This window comes from Vanellus vanellus (assembly GCF_965231255.1).
Source record: "Vanellus vanellus genome assembly, chromosome: 13".
Taxonomy (NCBI): Eukaryota; Metazoa; Chordata; class Aves; order Charadriiformes; family Charadriidae; genus Vanellus; species Vanellus vanellus.
Window position 1 is genome coordinate 14,650,425 of NC_138918.1, and position 21,512 is coordinate 14,671,936.

Genomic DNA, 21,512 nt, shown 5'->3' on the forward strand with positions numbered 1-21,512 from the left:
TCCCAACTGAGACGAGAGCAAGCTGCAGAAGCTTTCTTACATGCATAGAGATGAAAGATTAATTTGTGTTTGTGAAGGCAAGCGCTCAGACATAAAGCGTTGCCTCCATGCCCTACCATCTGGAATTGAGAATTTGGATTATTCTGCATTTCTACATTTACTTCCAATATATTTCCATTAAGTATACTTTTCACAAACTCCCACAAAGATACAATTAATTAGAATTTGTTTCTAGAATGAGTTATTATTCTAAATGGTAACGTATAGTAAAAAATGTAAAGACACCAAAGATTTATCAGTACCTTAACGCAGATTCTCATTATTTTGTATCTTCGCAGCAATATCTATTTGCAAATCAAGCAATATAGTCTCTGTAAAAAACTGCAAAAGTATAAATCTGAAGTATAAAGGACTTTCCTGTTCTATTTCTGAATCAGTTTGCATGAATCAGGATGATAAATATTTGTCATGAGTTTCCAAAATTTCAGGCTAAACCTAGGATCTTTGAAAATGATTCTTTAATTGTCTTTTAAAGTTTCAGATGCTCATGTTAAAATATTTTATCCAGAGAAATTATAAAAAAAAAAAATGAATGGAAGAATACTGATCATTATTTCCAGTAGATTTATGCTTTACACCTGTATTATACTTGACAGATAATTAAAAACCAATGTCATCTGAAGACACTGCTAAAAAACTTACATTAATGTATAATTTTGAAACTTTGTAATTGCATTTGTTATGGGCCTTGCGGGGAATTAACATGTGAAGTTCATCCTCCCCATTTCAATTACAGTTGTAACGCCAGTAATTAAGCCAAGTCAATATTCTCAGAAGTCAGTTTCATACATGCCAATGTCTGCTCAGATTTTTCAAATAATAATCTATGCATGGCAAGGAACACTTGGGGTTTGGTTTTGTGGTGTTTTTTTTTTTTTTAAATCTAGTCTTTTGCCACACAAATTTACATGGATTAACATTTATTTAAACAAATCTTATAATCTACTCTCATTCCCATATTTCTCATTTTTTCAAATCTCTCTCTTTCCTATTCATTTCAGTACTTCTGCAACATATCCATTTCCTTCAAGCATTAAGGTATCTTGCAAACTGAGGAATACAAATCACCTTGGTGCCGTTCATATTTTATGCCATTACTATTTATTGGTGATAGTGGAAACTCCGATGCTACCTCATACTCAATGACTTCTTTTATATGTGGTCATAAGGCAATATAAACTAAAGGCAATTGCCACAGCTCCATGGCAAAAGCAGAGACTCAAGTACTTAATTATGCAAAAAATCTGGATATAAGCAGAAAAGATGAAGCACTGATCTTTATGGTCTGCATAAATTTTAGCAGCACAAGGGGGTAAGGGTAAGATTCATGGGTGGTCTGTCTAATATCTCATAAGGACCTCAGGGATTTTATTTGGACACCTGACGAAGTCTACCACAAAGAACATAGAAAAATTTCCTCTTATCAGGCTTTGCTTCCTTCCTTTTGGATTTTGTGATTTTTGACGGTTTAGCAAAGCTGTTACCGTTGCATAGGGGGTAGGAATGAAATAAACGGACAACACTTTGAGCTACCAAGCTTGTCTGCTGCACAGTCCAGCTCCTTCAGTTATGATTTGCTGAATGCCATTTTTTTTTAAACTTTCTTGCATATACCTGCAGCTGCTTATCCTCAGTCCAGGACAATTCTTCTTGATTTGGTCCACTATAACACAATTTAAATTAATAACCTTCCTTTCAAGGCCTTTCCTTCTATTTATCCTATACTCAGAGGAGGTACTACCAGTGATTTTAATAGGGTCCAAGAAGTAGCCTTCTATTGTCATTGAAGAAGCAAGATGCTGGCATTGCTGCCTTGGTGTCTAACCCTCGCCAGACAAATTAGCAGCAACACCCCACAATGAACAGCCACGTTTTAAGATTTCTGTGACTGAGACCCCTAAGTGCAACTACTCGGTCTCATCCAGCTCAACTTTACCCACTGGAAGGAAGCAATAGCAACTTCTTTGCATTACAGCAATGTACTCTGTGCCACTGCCATTGTGGCATTCTGTCCCTGCAGAAGGGTCTCATTATTACAGACTTCTATACAGTTTATTTTATGCAAGAAGAATTAGTGTGTAAATATCTTGCAATGTCACTTCTCCTTTGATTTGGTAAGTATATATATAATCACACCAGATACTAATTCATTTCTTTAGGTCACTGTTACTATCAGCAGCATCACCTACAGTAAACTCATTAGTTTTTTATACTAATCTTGGGAAAAAATCTAATAGATTGCGACCTAGAACGACTTTAAGATCAAATAATAATTTTCATATCTTCCTAGATGTAATAAATGAACTACTTGTAAATCACTCATTGTAGCCCTCCAATGATCAAGGCTGTCAGCCTAATGGGATTTTAAAGCAGTTAGGATTTGCTCATTTGTTCATTCATACCAATAAAAACAATAACCTAAGCATAGGAAGAACTGATACTAAAATATTAGCTTTCAATTGAAACTGAAGAATTGCAAATTTCTATACTTCATGTACCATTTCCAAGCAGCTGCAGCATATGGATTAAGTTAAGTTAAAAGAGTTAATTTTAAACACAATTGGCAAGATGTGACTGATATAACTGACTGGCAGTAAACTGCACCTACGGCTACATCCGATTACTTTTTTTAACCTGACCTCCACTCAACCTTTCTCTGTTGGCTTGTTTCATTTATCTGGTGATGTCTTGTTTTCTATATCATACTATCTTTCAGTCCAAAGTTGTCATTAATTGTATGTTCTACATTCTAGGCCAACAGAACACCTACAAACACATGATACAATAATGTAATAGATGAATTATAGCCACATATTTATCTTCACATTCACTTCTGGTTTGGTTTGTGATTCCTTAACGAGATACAGATGAAGTGCTTGGGATTTCCACAGCAGTTTCCCATATTCATCTCCTTGTGCAATTTCATACAGACAGTGCTTAAAGACCAAGTGGGCCTAGTGATCTCTACAAGGGGTGAGTGGGTTTTACACCCAGAAGAATGGCAAATTATGCTGCTTTTGTTGTTACATCTCAGTGTTGTTGCTTGCTCAGTTGATGTGTCTAAAATACACCATCAACAAGCCCAAAGCTACTAAGAATTCTATCTTTCCTGCACATTTTAAAAATCATCGGGGTAGGCTGAATCTTTAGGCACAATCTATAGCGAGTACTGGGCAAATGATGCATCATTCAGGAGTAGAGATGAGTGACACTGTGATGCTGTCTGTGCACAAATTCTTTTTCTGGATATTGTTAGCGAGTACTACAAGCAAAGTAAATTATATCCTATGCAAAGCGCACACTCAGCATTTCCATGAACCAGGGAATTCCAACAACTGCATAGCATGATTCCTATAACATAGCAAGCAATATGCAGTACAGGCTCTCACTTACTGCATGCTAACTTCACCAGCTAGACTGATGAACTTGATAAGTGAATTTTTACTCACTTCCCTCCTCTGTTTAGTTTTAGAGCCTGTAGCAACATTGAATTGGCTCGAAAATTCACCTAACTCCTTCCTCTGCTTCTCCCCACAAAGTGTTGTAGCCAAGCATAATACTTCATTTGTCCTCAAAACCTAACGAGAAAAAATACTTAAAAGTAAATGTGACATTTCTTTTAAGCACTCATAACAAGCCAGATGATACATTCACCTGCTGTTCATGCATGGCAACAGTGAATTAGGATAAGATACAGATTTGTTAATGAACATATAATTGCTGTGGGACTGAAGGTGTCTTGGTTTTTATGCTGTAATATTTCTAAGGTTGTATCCATTAAATGCAAATAAGAAAGAAAGAAGTCTTGATACACAGAGCAGGAAAAATTATGCGTGTTTTACGTTCTTACTGTATTTCAATATTATTTGAGGTCTGACCCTTTCTCTGTCTGGCTCCATGGCTGAGATGCTATTTGGCTGCTTAATTTTCAGCCTGATTGTTTCCTGAGAACTGCTGTTCAGCAGCTTCTCCCACTTGCTAAGTAGCCATCCAGAGCCATCCCCAGGCCCTCCACTCTACACTGTCTTTGATCCATTTCTATGCATGTGATTTTTCTAACAGAGAAAGATAAATAACATTAGGGAAAAAAAAAAGCCACATTTTTGAATACTCAGGGTAAACCTATGCCCACTGGGAACACTTACAGCAATTTAATGACAATGCCTAATGAAGGCTAAATGCCTAACCCCTATCCTGCTGTTTCAGAGTGGGCCAAACTGAGATTAAAAGGAGTTCAATAGCTTGACAAAGGCACCTAGCAACTCCTGTCTTCCAGCCACCTGCTCCAGGGCTCCCTATGTAAACAGTCCTGCCCATTAATCAAAGCTAGTTTTCACCTTGAGTTCTGAAGGAAGAAAAAGGAAACAAAAGCAGTTTGAATCTAAACTTTTTTCATTCTGTCTTTCTGAAGAAGGGAGATATGACTGAAGAGAGAGCACTTCCCTGACCAGCTGAGCTGACACATTGAAGAAGGCACTCTGAAAATCGTTCTTAATTAATGAGCGCATGAACTGAGGGATGACTTCAAGGCTGAGAGTCACCACTGTAACACTGACTGACTGCAAACCAACAGGAATAGTTCCTCAGATGCTATAAAATCACAGTAGCACCATCTGGCACTCAGTGAGTCCTTGTGGAATTGAATCGCCTGGCTGAAAAAGGGAAAACTGCACTCTCCCGTCCACTACTCAACTGCTAAAATCTCAAGTTTCTCATAATAACCTTAAAAAGAATGCGTTACATTTTTAATCTCCCATTCCTCAGTTGTCTGGAGAACATTTCTCTAAACTATAAATGTAGTGACATTTCCTAGTTGACTTACCCTTAAGAGTATTCTATTATTCTCAAAAATACACTGAGACGAATACATTGGAGAAAGCTGGTAATCTAGCACCAGCCAAATCATGACAGCTGAAATCATCGATGGGAAATGCCTCAGAGCGCAAGGTGAAAAAGCATTCATTTTTCTTTTCACAATAGACAAAACTCCTTCAATGGTATCAAATAGGAATAAAACCTTAGAACACCTCACTGTCAGGCAGGATGACCAGTGTTACAAATTCTTGGAGTTCATTACAGCAGATTCTGACTGCAACAGCCAAACCTTTTGTAAAGACACCCTGTTTATCTTAGACTTTTGACAGTGACAGATTAAAATCATGGTCAAGCAAAGATCTGGTCACAGAATCAAACATTTTACCCGGTTAGTCACAACTATCATGACAGTTTCCTCTTAATCCTCCCTCTGCAGAAGAAACACAAGCATATTTGAGCCCCCATTTAGAACAAGAACATAATTCTGTTCTTAGAAAAGCCCTTTAAGGAACTCTTTCACTTGGTTATTTTCGAACTTATTTAGCCATTATCAATGCATAGTTATGAAAATCTACTTGACATTTCTGAAAGTTGAGTTTTTTTCTCAAAATTGGTACCAGAATGGAGGTGGATAGCACTCTTTCTTACACAAACTTTGAGATATGAGGCTCTGGAATATAAGAAATAAAACTGACTCTGCTATTAAAAATGTTAATAAACAATACATTATGCCTGGAGTTGCGTGAATTGGTCCATGAGCTGCTCCTTACCGCAGTCAAAGTAAAATTAGTAATATTTTATGATTTTGTGCAAACAAAAAAGGTAATATGGATTTACTTATCATTAATAAATCCACTAACACTGCTATCTTCAGGCAAAGGAATGTTCATGCTCTAGATCATAATTCCTGTTCTTAGGAAAGGTAGTATCTATTCTACAAAGCGAAATGTTGTATTGAAACTTAGCAGCCATACTTGTAGTATAGTGTCTGTAACCTTTAAAGGTGCCAGAATATGTACTTATATAGAAGATATAGATTGTCTTATATATCTTTTATATATATGTATATACAATATATACATGTATAAAAGAAGACAGAATATTTACATATATCTTGCAAGATTCTTCAGTTAGTTTACCCTTTCTCATTATTGCAGCTGGTTCAGTGCTAGATGAAGTATAACTAGACTTTTCTTCCAACCATATGCCTTAAATATTTCATGCTTTTCCCACCATGTCTTCATCGCTCTCTAGTGGTTCTTTAGGTGACAGAATGTTTCCAGATCAGATAATGTCTGAATGCAGACCTCACTGAATTAAAGAGGTATCTTTTGTTGCTCTGAGTGTTGCATTTTTCCAGTCTTTCATGGCACTAGATCCTCAGCTCATATTAACTCTCAGCTAGAAACACTTGCTCTGTCTTCAGTTTACCTACCTGCCATTCCCTAAACTGTTGCTTCCTTTAACTCAGCAACAGAGATTGCTTTTGTCAAATATATTCTGACAAATATTCTCAGTGCTTTACAGTTCAAAATAACCCGAAGGTCTGTCTTCTCTCTCAAAGCAAGTCAATGTTAGCTAGCATCGTCTCAGAAGCAGAGAGGGGAGATTCCCCCAAAACACCATTCGTGTTACCAGCAAAGTTCATTCTAATCTTGACCCCCCCAAAATTAGCACTTTTGCTCCTTAGGCCTTCACAGCCCTGCTAGTGGAGGTACAGAAATCAAGCTGCCAGGATCTCAGACTGAGACCAGGCTTTCAAAAGCACTCAGAGGAACAATAAAAGCCTGCAAGATGCTGAGCACTTTTGAGAATCTGGACCCTAATCATTCTTATTGAAGCTTCAAACGGTGCCAATCTGCAAGAAACATCAGGCTAGCCAGCGTACTGTAATGGAAGCAATTGAGATGCAGCATGTAAGGTGTCATATTCAACCAGTACAGGTATTAAAGAAAAAGCAGTCCCTTAATTTGCAACAGAGACATACTCAACTAAAATTAAAAGGTTTAACCACACAGCCTTTTCTTCCCACTTTAAAGGGATTTTTTTAAATTCATTTGATGTAAGGGAGAAAAGACCATATCATTTCCATAGGCTTCAGGCACAAAATTAAACACATTTATCTCTTTTGGGCAATTACTGGCCCACAAGAGGAGCCTCTGTTTTTATCCTTGAGCATTACTTAATTGTTTCTATGGACACAGTAACAAGTTTCAGCTCAAAAGAGTATGTCAGCACTGCTTGCTTAAGTCTAGGGATACCATTTGAGAGCCTCTTAAGTAAGCACCTATACACTTTATAGCCTATCTGCATAAAAACGCCTCAGCTCTTCCTGCTGTACGATGTTGGTAAAGAGCAAGTCAGTTGGGGCTGAACAGCCAGAAAGGAAAGGGGATAAATCACAAGATCCTTTCGCGTGAGAGAAATCTGTTTTGATCTATTTTCATTTCTTGCTTTGCTTGGAGTGCAAGAACTTTGTCTACACATGACTTTTTTGTTCCTATATACATTTATGTATCTTAGCAAGATGAGGGAGGTCTTAAAACAATTCTGAAGGACAACTGTCAAAGCAGAGCATCATACTCCCGTGTAATGAAGAAATGCAATAAGCAAACTTAGAGAATGTTTTAGACTTTAAAATACCAGTAGTAAAAGATGATACAACCAGATTTTTTTTTACTTTTGCTCATTAAAAAAAGTAAATTAGTCATGCTCCCTTGTCACACTTCTGCAAAGCATCCTTAACAGCTAAATTGGATGACTGGGTTTTCTCTGCCTTGTAGAGTGAATACCCAAGTGACACAGAACCACGCTTGAACTGTATACTTCATGCTTGAACTCTCACAGATAGCGGATAAGCAGAAAAAGGAAACGTTACTTGGTGTGCAAGGACTTGCACAGCTCAGAAAATTTAAAGCAGCTTCAAGCTGCGGGAGCACACTTACATAAGGCAGCCAAAGTAATGAAGGGCAAGTGTCTTTGTCTTCCCTTCTGCCCACTGCAGCTTTGCTGTGAATGTAGCTGTGCTGACCGGCTAAATGTGATCCACTCAGTGATCTTACCCACTAAATGCAAGGAGTCATACTATGTGTGTATGAGTGTGTATGTATGTATGTCCACACACAGCATCTTGGAAAAGGACACAAAAAGACTTTTACCTGTTTAACTAGCACACCAATAAGTAATTTAACTGAAAAAACTGTAAAGGTAAATCTACAAATCAAACTGTCCTTCCTTTGAGCTCAAACCTTAGCTTTGTGGTTCATTCCAAACTAAGTACAATCTTATTGCCACAGCCTAAATTCCTACTTGAGAGTCAGCAGCTACTCTGGAAACTATTCACGGGCCTACAAAGGAAGTTAAGGGAACAGTGATTTAGTTCAAATAAATCATAGATTGGCTTTGGTTCAGAAACTAGCACATGAAATTCAAATACGTCACACAGAAAGGCAGACTAATTGATTCAAATCGCTTTTGGTAGCTTACCAGCTGTGTGTAAAAGAACCACCACCCCAATTACAGAAGGCCAGAAATCTTGTTTAGACAGGCACAGCATTTATGAATAGATGAGGTTTGCAGTCTGTTGCCTGTAGGAAAGAAGTGAGCCTTCAGATCCTCCTTTTTCAATTATGAGCTTTTAAACTGTTACTGGACCATTGGCTTTATATAGTAATGTAAATTCTTGATGAAATCTTCAAATAACTGGGGTCATCTTCTTTTTCAAGAAACAGACCATTTCTTAAATTTTGTTTATAGAGTGCCTGACAGAGCACAGCGTCTGTCTCAGATGGGCCTTCTAGGCATTTATGCCATACAGGTACTTTAAGCTACCACACATCTGCATCTTTGTAGGCTCCTATATTCTCTTTGGTTAACATAACTCGATAAAACAGAGAATTATTTTACATCAAAAAATTGAGTTGATGGCACAAAATAATTATGCTATGGTTTCATTTGGTTCCTGTTCACTTTCATAGTGGCTCAATTACCACGTTACTTACAGCCTTTTCAGAGTCTTATTATATTGCATTAGACACCCCGAGATATTTGTGGATGGGTATTTTCTAAAAAAAAAAAATTATGCTTATTCTTATTATTATCCTAGCAGCTATGCAGTTCCAGAACACCAACCAAGACTAATTAAGTAGGCATAATACTGATGAAATCTCTGGTTTGTTTTGTCTATCGTCACTGACATTTCCACAACCGGCAAAAGACCTGCAAAAGAAATATGTGACTAATGCTGAAAAAAATCCAGTCTAATGAGACCTCCTGGGAAACCACCTCTCCTTATGTGATCAAAGGAGTAACTTTAGTTCCTCTTTGTTCAGATGGGAAAGGCAACAGGCTGCACAAATGTGCACAGTAGCTATCTATGCTAATCTGATAAACAGCCCAATAGCTTTAAATTACTTAATTTGACTTCACAGTGAAATATAAGTCTAGTCCATGGGCTTACAGTAGGCTCTGCATCTATAGAGCACAATTCTGCTGTCAACTATCTAGAATTTACTTCCTAATCGCTTGACTAGTAATTTAACTTTTATTCTCTATGACCTATTAAATCCTGGTAAGCTCAACAAACCATATGCGACTTGATAACTGCAGTCTGTGTTTACCAATCTGATGATTACCTGTACGTTCACAAGAATATAACGGCATAAAAATTCATAGACATGGCTCAGAAAAGCAAAGCACCAATAGCTATGCTGAGATTAGACGAACTCTCCATCATACCCAATTTCAGGCTCTAAGAGTCTTTATGGATTCCTTATACATCAGACAGAAAGAGAGAGAGAAAAATAAAGTTTCTGCTTTGAATTGTCCTCTGGAAAAGTGTCTCTCTTCACTGAATACTGAAGATCTGCAGGCAATTATGCTACTAAATCACATATTCAAATTGGCTGCCCATGATGCCCTATAAGGTTCCTTGTTATCCACCCTAACCCTTCCCGTCTTGGGGAACAAGAGGGATCAAATCAGTTCTTGCCCTAAGAAGTTAACAGAAGAGCCCAAGTTCCAGAAAAATCCACTATCTACTTTCCTTTATGTCCTGATCTGCTTAACGCATAGAATTTCTATGACCTCCTGCTGCCCTGCTTGGTTGGATCTCAGTGAGGCTGCTGCAATCTTTGAAGGGCACTTGACAAACAGGTGTAGACATTCGTCTAAAATATAACCCAAAATTATATAACCTCCAAAGGATAAGAGGCCACCAATGGAAGTCCAGAGAGTTTTTTTGATGCAAGTCAATCCTTGCATCAAAAGTCAGAAAAGGAAATGTTCAGCAAAGAATACAAAGAGCAGCACACACTGTATTTTCTTTTCCTCTCCTTCTTACTGTACTTGCCTGTTTCTCTTTTTTCCCTGTAGGACTAAACATCTTCCATTTTTGCCTCTTTCACGTTTCCCTACTCTTAATTTGTTTTTTAATTAAGTTATTGCTGGGCAGAGAGTCTTCAACTTCAGGCAGTTTTGACCAAGCTCCAATTACATTTAATTTAAAATGTAAAAGAAAACAAACTACTTCATACAGGAAGCTTCAGCCCAATAATTTGGAAAACACATATTTCACTGGAGAATTCATCTTCATTAGCATATTCTAAATAAGGTTGTACAATAAGACTTCCCATTTAATATGGTATTGCAGGGAAAATTGAAAGAATCCGACTGGTTTTTACTAACATGTTTCAAGACTTTTAGTATTATTTCTAAATGTTAAAATCCTCAGATGCTTCATCACAGCAAAAAGAATGCAGCAAATTTCACAGAAAACCACAGCTTAAATGGCTTAAGTTGAATATAGATAGGAAAAGAATGAGTTACTCAGGGCCATATATAATTGTGAAGGAAAGAAAGCTAAACAATTCAAACAGAGTGGGAGATGTCAAGAGGCAAGCTAGAAGCTTTCAAATACCAGGCTACAGCACAGAGTGAGTGACAGCCCTTGCAACTCTAAAAGGGACCTGACGTGACTGGAATCAAAAGGACTCTTGGTACAGGAACAAATCTCTTGAGTGTCTTTTTTTTTTATCTTTCCTTTTCCTGAATGTTAAAGATATGTTTCTTTCTAGAGACTGGAAGTCTCCAGAATACACACAGCACAAAAACTACACAGAAGACAATAACAAAATAGAAAACATAGTCTTGGAACAGATAGGAAGATTACATCGGGTGTTTGTTTTCTCTGAACTAATATTAATTCTGGATTTGTTGATCATAATATATGCTGGGAAGAGATGAAAAGCATCAAAGTACTCTAAATTCAGCCACCCCCAGAAGTGGGACCATTTCAGGATGTTTGTGTTATAGTCTGTCTTTCCCCTTTTCTTTAAAATACACCCAAAGGAAAAAAGAGGCATAATTTTTTGGTGCTGCTATTACTATATTCATTTAGTGGAGACTTGAACCACCATCATACCAATGAATCTTGACAGCTCCAATATAAAAAGCTGCTCCAAGGAAATTACTGTATATTCTTCCTTCTCCGTTGAATGACTGCACCCTTTTATGGTGATGTTTTTATGAGAACTTTCTGAAATCAAGTATTAACTTGGTAAAGTTGCTGGGAAGCAGAGAGGAATGCATGCTTAACCTGCCCCCCTCCCTGGGGGTTTAGTGCTGGCTCAAATATTGAGTAATCACAGAATAGTAAGGAGAAGGGGAGATGGTGGAAAGTTGGCTGCCTCCTCAAAAAAAACCGAGAATGGATGTAAGGCGATCTGCTACAGCTCCTAAGTGAGGAACTAAGCTCAACTGCTTCTCAGTCAGTAGAGGACAAGCATGTTCTGCACCAAGGCAGATGCTAGCTGCCTCCCTCAGTCTCCTTCTCTACCTAAAAGTCAGTTATTCTTACTTCTGGAGCACCTTGGTGGTGTCTAGGATTCCCTGTTCCCCATCTTAAAATCTATCTATGCTACTGAACAGTCACAAGCATTTGAGGTTTAGCAACCTCAGAAGTGCTCTGATGTTTCCATGTGTATGCAATCACTGACAATTTTAGCAAACAACAGTCTCTGCTTTCCTGTCATCCTGGCTCCCTCTTCACGCTGTTGTCTTTTCACTCAGACCTTTCTGAGTAAGGACTGTCAGCCTGCTGAAGTGAGAACAGCAGGTTTAGAGAGAAGGGGACACTGACAGGTCTGTGTAGCTAGTATGGTCACTATGGTAGCTCTCATTACTACATACAAATTTACTAAGCAATTCCCAGACTCTAAAGCTTTCAACCATCTCATTCATCATAGAATTGTTTAGGTTAGACAGGACCTTCTAAAGGTGATCTAGTCCAATCCCCAAATCATTCTTCATCATTTCCTGCTTAGTGCCCCAGCTCATCGACTTTAGGCGTTCTCACATAAAGGGAGACCCTGCCATGTCCATACCATGTAAGCAGCCAGCAAGCTGTGACCACTGACAAGATTTGGACTGCTCTTTACTAGTACCACATGGCTGCAGAACATTCCTTTCACTGATCACTCCACTGTATTCAATATTACTGCCAATATGTTACTTATAATCATATTTTAGGTTTGAATATTTTAATGTGCCATAAAATATTTTTTTAGCCTTGAAAAAAAAGATTTTAACTTTAGAATTCTAGGTTTTTAGGTGACTGACACTTCTTCTAAGTGGCAGTTAATGTAGAATTACAATTACCATGCATTTACCTAAATGCTCTTCTGCAGTGTTTTCCCAAAAAGTTAGTATTACATTGCCTCAAACTTAATTCATCTTAACAATGATCTTTTCTTTAAGATAACTGTATAATTTAAATGTGCTCAGGCTATCATTTTCTATTCCAATAAGTGAGGAAGGTCACTCTATGGAAATGTACTATTTATTTGGCAATCTACTCAAGAAATGTAGTTGCTTTTTTCCATTTTCTCAACTAACAAAAATTCATAGAAAGCTTAATGAGAGTTTTATTGCTTACTTAAATATGAACTATTTTTAAAGGGTATAATAAAACTCAATTATTCTCAATAGTTGGGAAATCATAACTTGCAACCTTTTGTCTTCTGTTTGGCTTGCTGAAAAGATTAATAATAAAGCACTGAGGATTAATATTAATGCATATTTATATGGTCTCTGATATTATTAGAAAATTCTCTTTTCTGATATTTAAGATAGTTCGAGTAAGGCTATACTATAATATGTTACTCATCGAGACTATATTTGTACTGCTTCCAAGCATCATTAAACATATTTATTCATAAACAGTTATCTAATAAAAAGCTATACAACATTTCTTCACTAACTTAATGTGCAGATATGAAGAGATACCACTGTGGCACCATGACATACCGTTCAGGATCAGAAAAGCGATACACAAAACATAAAAAACATTTTCACACTGATAGAAAGTAAAGAAGTCACTATAAAAAAAAAGGTATAGTCGTCGTGAAAGTACTCCATAAACAAACTTGATGAAGTCAAGACATATTTAAACTCCAACAAAGTCCAATATAGCCAAATCTGTCTTCTGTTACAGAGACTGTAGGATGAAATTCTACCAAACACTAGATATGTAAAAAAACAGGGAGATATTCACTCACACTGAGCTATTACTGCCTTGATAAACAAGAGTGCCACAGCATGCTCAGCACAATGAAAATCATCAGGAATGAGATACAGATTAGTAGAAATGACACTGTATCTTAAGTCCTCTTTGAAACAACAAACTCAGAATTTTACCCTTACTTTTCCCTTACCCCTCAAAATGCAAGTACTTGATTATTGCTACTGAACATCAGTGCAGACCACATCTAGCACCAGGGAGACAATTCAGTGTAAATTTGGTTACTATTTCTAACAGTTTGCAAATTATCTAGAACTATATAATATGTGAATAAAAGTTTGTAAAAAATTCACACAAAATCAGATTTGTGTGAAAAATTCACAGATTCAAATTCAGATCAATTAACCTCCATGGAGTGGAAGGCTGACTGTTGATCAGGAAATCACTTCATGTATGCCCTGGAGATAGAACAAGTCAAAACAAGAGGCAGCCAGTGCAGTGAGGCAAATTGGGTTTGAACTGGAAGGTTCTGAGGAAATTTTCATGTCACAGAATGACATGCCAGATAATCTGCAATTTTCAAATATAAGAATACAAGTTGTTTGGACTCTATTTTCATAGAAGGTCATTTCGTTGACATCAGTAGCCTGTCAGTGTTTTATTTCATTGCAGTGAGAGTTAATGTACCCTGACACTAATACCAATACTTTGTGTCTAATCTTCCACTAATAGCCACAGCTTTTACAAACTTATACTACATGATATCTGAGATAAAGTCAGTGTTTATTACTATTATCTGCAAAGAAAAAGCCAGGACTCTAAATTACCGATTAGTCCTATCGCCCTTGCTGATCATATCTGTTGGGTGTTTAATGCAGCATCAGAGACAAATAAATACATTACTTGACATGACGCAGTTAAATATGGCTTTTGATTTTACATGTGTAACACGTTGTTGAATAACAAATAATGCTTCAGGTCCAAAGTTTTGTCTAGCAAAGTTTTAGGATTCATTTTGAATCCAGAAGGGATGAAACCATAGCTATGCTGTTTTCTTTTGACCTTAATATGTCTTATGCTTCAAAACTGGATGTGCATATGGCACTGTATCGTGTATGTGCACTCCAGAATAAGATTAAAAAGTGACTAACACTCCTGTATACATCACCCTGTTATACTGCCTAGTGCCTGCTCACACTGGGTTACTTTCCACATTGGAAAAGTATAAAATCAAGTTTTGTTTGTCATTAGGCCAAACTTTAAACCATAGTAACTGGTGCCCCTATGCCATTTTGTGTCTGTGCTACCCAGGGCCACTGGGGCCCCTTTCTGAAGGTCTCAGAGCCTTGAAGTCACGCTACGCTCCAGATGTAGAGCTTAGTGGGATCAAAGCTAGGAGATGTAGGAAGTGTCATGACCCAAACATTGCTTCTGTTTCAAAGATGGTGCTCAGCTGTGCTGTCTGAGAGTTGTTTCAACAATCTTCCCCAAGAAACTGATCAAAACTGAATGGGTTCCTCACTACCATTGTTTAGTTTGTCTTTGTACCTAAACAGCTCTGCTAATTCTAGGGAATTATTCCAGACTTTGAATTAATGAGATACATTATCGCTGCACCTCGCCAGCCAAGATAACTTAAAATGCACTAGCTCAGGTTCCAGAAGCAGTCAAACTGTGATAGTACGAAACTCCACAGGGACTAATTTATCATGCTTCTTAACAGATTATATTAACCCAAACAAACCGCCATGGTTCCAGCATCTTGCTGGCTTCCAATACCCATTTCAAGCTGTTCAGATAGCACTGCCTCAGCAGCTGCAATGCAGACGTAACCCGAGAGTGCCGATTATTAAAATGTAGTGTATTATAAATAGTCATCAGATCTAAATATTAGTTGAATTACAGATAAAAGGTAATATCTATTATAAGCTTATCATGAAGCCAACTTTTAAAAGAAAACTCAAGAAAACCTGGAAGTCTTTTACATCGACTTAGTGGGGTTTAACAACTTTACTCCTAACTAAAAAGACAGTACATACGAGAGATTAATGCATATACATGAACGTACTGACCAACGGCTGGTCACTGAATCATCAATAGGTTGAAACACTGAATTGACTTATAAAGCTAGAGGATTTATGGTTGTTTGTAACATTTGCTGAAGAAATAACCAGTAAATATAAAGGATTAAAGACGCTTCTGAAATTACCTGAGGTATACTGCTGATTTAAAAGAGAAAATTAGAATGTAGTTTTCAATAAGTACAGTAATCAAGGTTGATATTAATATGATATATCTAAGTATGTGTGAGAAAAGAACCGACAATGATAATTATTACCAGTGAAGATTATTTTGATTAAATGATGCTTAAGTAATTAAACACAATTATTTGAAACCTTTTCATTTCCAACTTTAGCACATTTGATTAAAATGTCACGTAGAAATAACACGGTCCTGTATTAAATAAACCATGATTTCAATATTACAACCAAATCTTGTCTCCAGAATAAAGAACAAACAAAAGATTATTTCATTATTTTCTGCTCTTTTGTGTTGAATTAATTAAAGCTGATTGTTTTCTTTGAACAAACTTTGAACATTCCGTGTTATTCCGTATATGAGCAGTAAAAGAGAAGTGGCCTGTCCATGGCCACAGCTCTGGGGGAAGCCCAGGCTGGGGTTGACAAGGAGAGCCCAAGCCCTGTCCTCGCCTCCCCCTCTCCTCTCTACTCCACTTACCCCTTCCCGCCGGGGCTCCTTGCTTCCCGCCAGGCACCTGTGTGGGTACTTTGCTCTCACTCACCACGCTCTCTCATGTCCAGCACCTTCTGCTTCAACGCAGGTCAACGGTAAGCACTCCCAAAACCCATGGCTCCAGCAGCATCAGGGCTCTCCTGCAGATGCCTCTGGGGAAGCAGGTGAGGTGAGTTTGCAGCCACAGGCAGAGGCCGTTGATCCCCACAGCTCCCTTATGGCCAGGAGACACCGGGCCCACAGCCCTGCAGCTCAGCGGGGCTGGAGCAGGGCCCAGGCCCAGCCCCTGAAGGGACCGGGCACCCTCCTGCCCTCGGCACTCATCTCGCCAGTCTGCCTCCCAACCTGAGGCCTGCCCCTGCCCCGCCGCCCTTTTTATACCCACTGCGATGACATCACCGCCCACCTGCTGTGACATGGCCACCGCCCAACCGCGGCTCACTGTGACACGGCCACTACTGTCCTTCCAGCCGACCTTCCGTGGCCTTCAGTGTCTGGGCAGGGAGCAGAAGGTGTGTGCACCCGCACAGGGCGGTGTCAGCCCAGCAGTGGCTGCGTCGTGGGCCGGAGAAGCGCGTCGGGAAGGGTGCGGTGGTGCCTTCGGCCCTCCACGCTCACAGCACTGAACTGGCACTGGGCCAGCGGGGATAGAAACTGCTAATTGTACCATCCAGCCGCAGACCGCTGCCTCTCTGGAGAGAAGGAGAGAGAGGGTGAAGACATGGCAAGGCATGTTAATTGCCTTTCTACATTTAGACATCTAAATTTAGTTGTACGCAATCTGGTACTGAAAGATATCATAAAGGATCCATGCGCTCTGTGCTCTGGTGGTCATGATTCATCTGAGTGATTTTGGAGCTCTGTGTCAGGATGGGGTGAATACGGGCCTAGAAATGCTGCTCGTCTTTTGTACTTTAGCACTAGAGATGAGCCTTTGTTTTGACAAATACATCATTTCATCTTGTAACCTACAATTATATGAAGGAGTGTTGAATTGCTTATTGCATTATACATATTCTGTAAAAACTCCTGAAGACACAAAGAATGCCAAATTGCAGTCACTTGCAGACACTTGTCATTGATAGGAGAGATGGAAAGAAATCTGTTTGATATTTTTGGTCCAAATGCATCGAAATTAAAAAAATAAAAAACAAGCTACCTTTTTCTTCATTCCATTTTCTAGTGAGAAATTCATCAAAATCAGTTCTATTGGGCAAATCTTTTTTTTTTTTCCCCTAACTAATCAGCATTCTGTCCCTTCATTTTCCCTCTCTCAGTCATCAAAAATTTCCCAAGCAGCTGTAATGGACTAGGAAGCAGAATAGCAGAGCCTGGTTATTGTTTAAGTTAATACCTTAGAATATTAAAAGCTCCACTTTGAACAAAAGCCTAAGATTCCAATTGAAAAGAACTAATTTATCGCCATATGGAAAGGCAAGCTGAAGTCTTAGCAGCACATCCTAGAGAGCTTCAGCTAGAGTAATTACACAACTGTAATGCCTATCATAAAGGGAAAAAAACTATAAATGAATGCAGAGAATTATAAGTAACTGGTCTGATGCTTGCAAATCGGGAAAAACGTAGAATGGATAACTCGGGTGGGGTTTTTTAGCTAAAAATAATCTTTAAATCTTAAAGATTACATTAAGGCTATATATAGAGTACAGACATACATCGAGCAAGTTAGAGGTAACACTGAAATGACAAACATGGAGCAAAGACAACCGTGCAGAAGAATCTATGGTGATGCAATACTCAGGCAACAATGGTGCCATTGTAAAAGCGAGTTTCCCCGTTTCCAGTTCATGACTATGACAGGCCACAGTATTGGAAATTAAGAGGAGGTTGTGGTCACAACATCTGGAGTTCTTCCAGAAAAACCTTTAGAGTTTTTGAAATGAGCACGACCATTTCTGTAAGTGCTCATTTATTTTTCATATACCCAGTCTGTCTTCCATTCTGCATTTAAACATAGTACACTTGCACTCACACTTTTAATGGTTTTCTGAGATTTTAATGGAATTTCAGTGAACTGCACTGTATTTCCCCAAAAAGGAATGATTCATTAGGACTTGAAGCCAGTCTCCTTTTTTGTTCTGGCTAGTGAAAAGGCAGCCTGGAGGTATATTCTATCAATTCCTAATATAAATGAAGTTAGATGACTGTAAGCAAAATGATTATTTATGCTGAATAAGAAAACAGACACAGTAGAGGAAATGTGAAATGGAAGGGGACAGACAGAAAATATGTTACCGCAAATTAGGGAATGAGATGGGAAGGTAGAAAGTCATAGAAAGATACATAAATGTAATCGAACTATAAACACTATTTTCTTTCAGAAACTATAAGCAGAATAGGATTTGATACCACATTAATCAGAGCTTTATAAATGCAACAGAAAAAACCCAAACATACAGGTGAATGATCACTTCACTAGACTGACAAATGAAACAATTAAAATTTTTTAGGTACATTCTTTAATTTGCTGACTCCAGTCACAGTCACTGCAGGGGCTGTCTGAGTGCTGATATCCCTACTTGGAATAAATATACTTGATTTATTTTTTTAAATACATTTCACAGTGGGTTTCTTCAGCTTTTTGGTAGAGCGGACTTAATAACAGAGATGTGTGCATGCCATGGTAGATCAGTGTGCAGAACTTTAATTACAGCTATGTCAATTTTAGGCCCTCAAATCTTGTTAAAAACACCATTTTATTGGAAAAGCTTGATTGCATCAACTGTGTAGCTATCCCTTTACATTTTGGAATGCATTTGTTAAAGGTGACACCATTTATCTCCATTTTCTTTTTCATCAACATGCCCCAGAATTTTTTTTAATAACCTCAAATGTGTAGCATCATATCTTCTTAAAATCCTAATTAAAGAGGTGTTTTGTGCCAGCAAAGAAATTAAAAAATGAGCTTTCATATGTAATCATCAGGAAAGTGGGTAAAAATTTCCATTAAATACTTGCACAGGTTTAGACTTCTGATGCACAAAACCACTTCTTGTGTCAACTTTCTTTCACTTCCTAAACATTTATAAGCCAATAATTTTCATTTTAAAGGCTGCAACTTTTTGAAAGGTAAAGCTAGGCTGCATTTTAGTAGCAGCTTATTTCAAAACATCTCTAAAGGAAACTTCTCTTGGAGACAGAATTGTAAAAAGCTGGCATGTACCCAGGAATGTGAATAAATTTTATCTTGACTGAGCATGGGTTTCCCTGATACAAGTCCAGATTAGTGGGCCAGCAGGCATTTGCCTGTGTAAAGGATAACAGAAACAGAAGTTGCCCATTTAGTTCTGTAATAGTCTCTTCCTAAGCAATTTTACAATGTCAGTCATCACGCTAAGACTAGGACTTCTACTACAAGAACTGAGTGCCTTCAAGGTGACTAAGTGATAATAGAGAAAAAGGAAATGGCAGGAGTTCAAGTTATTGAACAGATAGTTTAATCTTCTAAGCTGAAAATTGAAAACATATCCATTTTCAGTTTTGTTACAATGTAAGAAATAAAGGCAAGAAAGTTTAGACTTTTTTCTTACCTGTCACTCAGCCGGACCAACAATTAGAAAAACAGGCAAATGGTCTGATTTTCCAAAGAGATGGGACGTGAGTTAATCATCTTGCCTAGGAAGATCAGGAAAGACAGCCATTTCATTTCTATGCCTAATTAGAAGCTGCTGTTCAATGTAGGCAGAAATAGCCTGAGACATGTGGCCCATACTGGCCAACAAATCACAGAATCATAGAATGGTTTAAAGTCAGAAAGGACCTTGAAGATCATCATGTTCCAACCCCCCTGCCATAGACAGGGACGCTTCCCACTAGACCAAATCACTTGGCCAACTGTTGTGTAAAGGGGCAAAGTAGTTTTGGCAGAAAATAAACCCCCTTGCGTTCTAACACTCCTCACCGAGGTGGGAGGCTAGGTGTGCCTAGGTTTAAATTCTGAGTGATGCCCAATTCACCACTATCAGCTCAGGCACATTTAATATATATTAAACTGTTACGGTTCTGGATACACTAATAGCAGACTGTACCTTCAGCCCAGTCGTGCTCATGAACTAACACGGCCACTCTTTGGTCATGTTCAATGAGAAACCCAAACAACTAGCTGCCTAGTTTATTTAAGCAACAGATACACAAGTTCTTTTGGATTGCCAGTGATAGGGGCACAGAGTCGAGTTGGAGGTCAGTGACGAGTGGTGTCCCTCAAGGGTCAGTACTGGGTCCAGTCCTGTTCAATATATTCATCAACGACTTGGATGAGGGGATAGAGTGCACCCTCAGCAAGTTTGCTGATGATACAAAGCTGGGAGGGGTGGCTGACACACCAGAAGCCTGTGCTGCCATACAGAGAGACCTGGACAGGCTGGAGAGTTGGGCGGAGAGGAATCTTATGAAAAGGGCAAGTGTAGGGTGCTGCACCTGGGGAGGAATAACCCCCTGCATCAGTACAGGTTGGGGGCTGACCTGCTGGAGAGCAGCTCTGTAGAAAGAGACCTGGGAGTCCTGGTGGACAACAGGATGACCATGAGCCAGCAATGTGCCCTGGTGGCCAAGAAGGCCAATGGCATCCTGGGGTGCATCAAGAAGAGTGTGGCCAGCAGATCAAGGGAGATCATCCTCCCCCCCTACTCTGCCTTGGTGAGGCCGCACCTGGAGTACTGTGTCCAGTTCTGGGCTCCCCAGCTCAAGAAGGACAGGGAACTGCTGGAGAGGGTGCAGCATAGGGCTACCAAGATGATTATGGGACTGGAACACCTCTCTTATGAAGAAAGACTGAGGGAATTGGGTCTCTTTAGTCTGGAAAAAAGACGGTTGAGGGGGGACCTGATCCATGCTTATAAATACTTAAAGGGTGGGTGCCAGGAGGATGGGGCCAGGCTCTTTTCGGTGGTGCCCAGTGACAGGACAAGAGGTAACAGGCACAAACGTGACCACAGGAAGTTCCACCTAAACATGAGGAGGAACTTCTTTACCTTGAGGGTGGTAGAGCCCTGGAACAGGCTGCCCAGGGAGGTGGTGGAGTCTCCATCTCTGGAGACATTCAAAACCCACCTGGACGCGTTCCTGTGCAACCTGCTCTAAGGTGTTCCTGTTCTGGCAGGGGGGTTGGACTAGATGATCTCCAGAGGTCCCTTCCAACCCTATGATTCTATGATTCTATAGCAACTGTCTGCAAAGCACGTGCGAATAATAAAGATGTTAGTAATATAGCTCGGTTACAAATGCACTAAGTTAGAAAACAACTCTATAGAGATTTCTAAGTTTCCCAGGGAAGCACTTGGTATAGCCAAGTGTTAGACTCTTACCCACAAGTGTCCTTATGAGGGGGGAAGAGAGGCTTAGCCCGTCA

At 38.9% G+C, this 21,512-nt stretch overlaps 1 long non-coding RNA gene across 1 annotated transcript in view; it reads right to left on the reverse strand.

The window, feature by feature from the left end:
• The window catches only part of LOC309677043, a 108,808-nt gene extending 89,041 nt beyond the window's left edge, over positions 1-19,767 (reverse strand). Inside the window, exons 1-3 of the long non-coding RNA XR_014269649.1 lie at positions 19,696-19,767; positions 16,554-16,839; positions 16,197-16,299 (exon numbers count right to left, since the gene is read on the reverse strand). This is a non-coding gene — a long non-coding RNA (uncharacterized lncRNA). The remainder of the gene's footprint in view (positions 1-16,196; positions 16,300-16,553; positions 16,840-19,695) is intronic.
• Between the last annotated feature and the right edge of the window lie 1,745 nt (positions 19,768-21,512).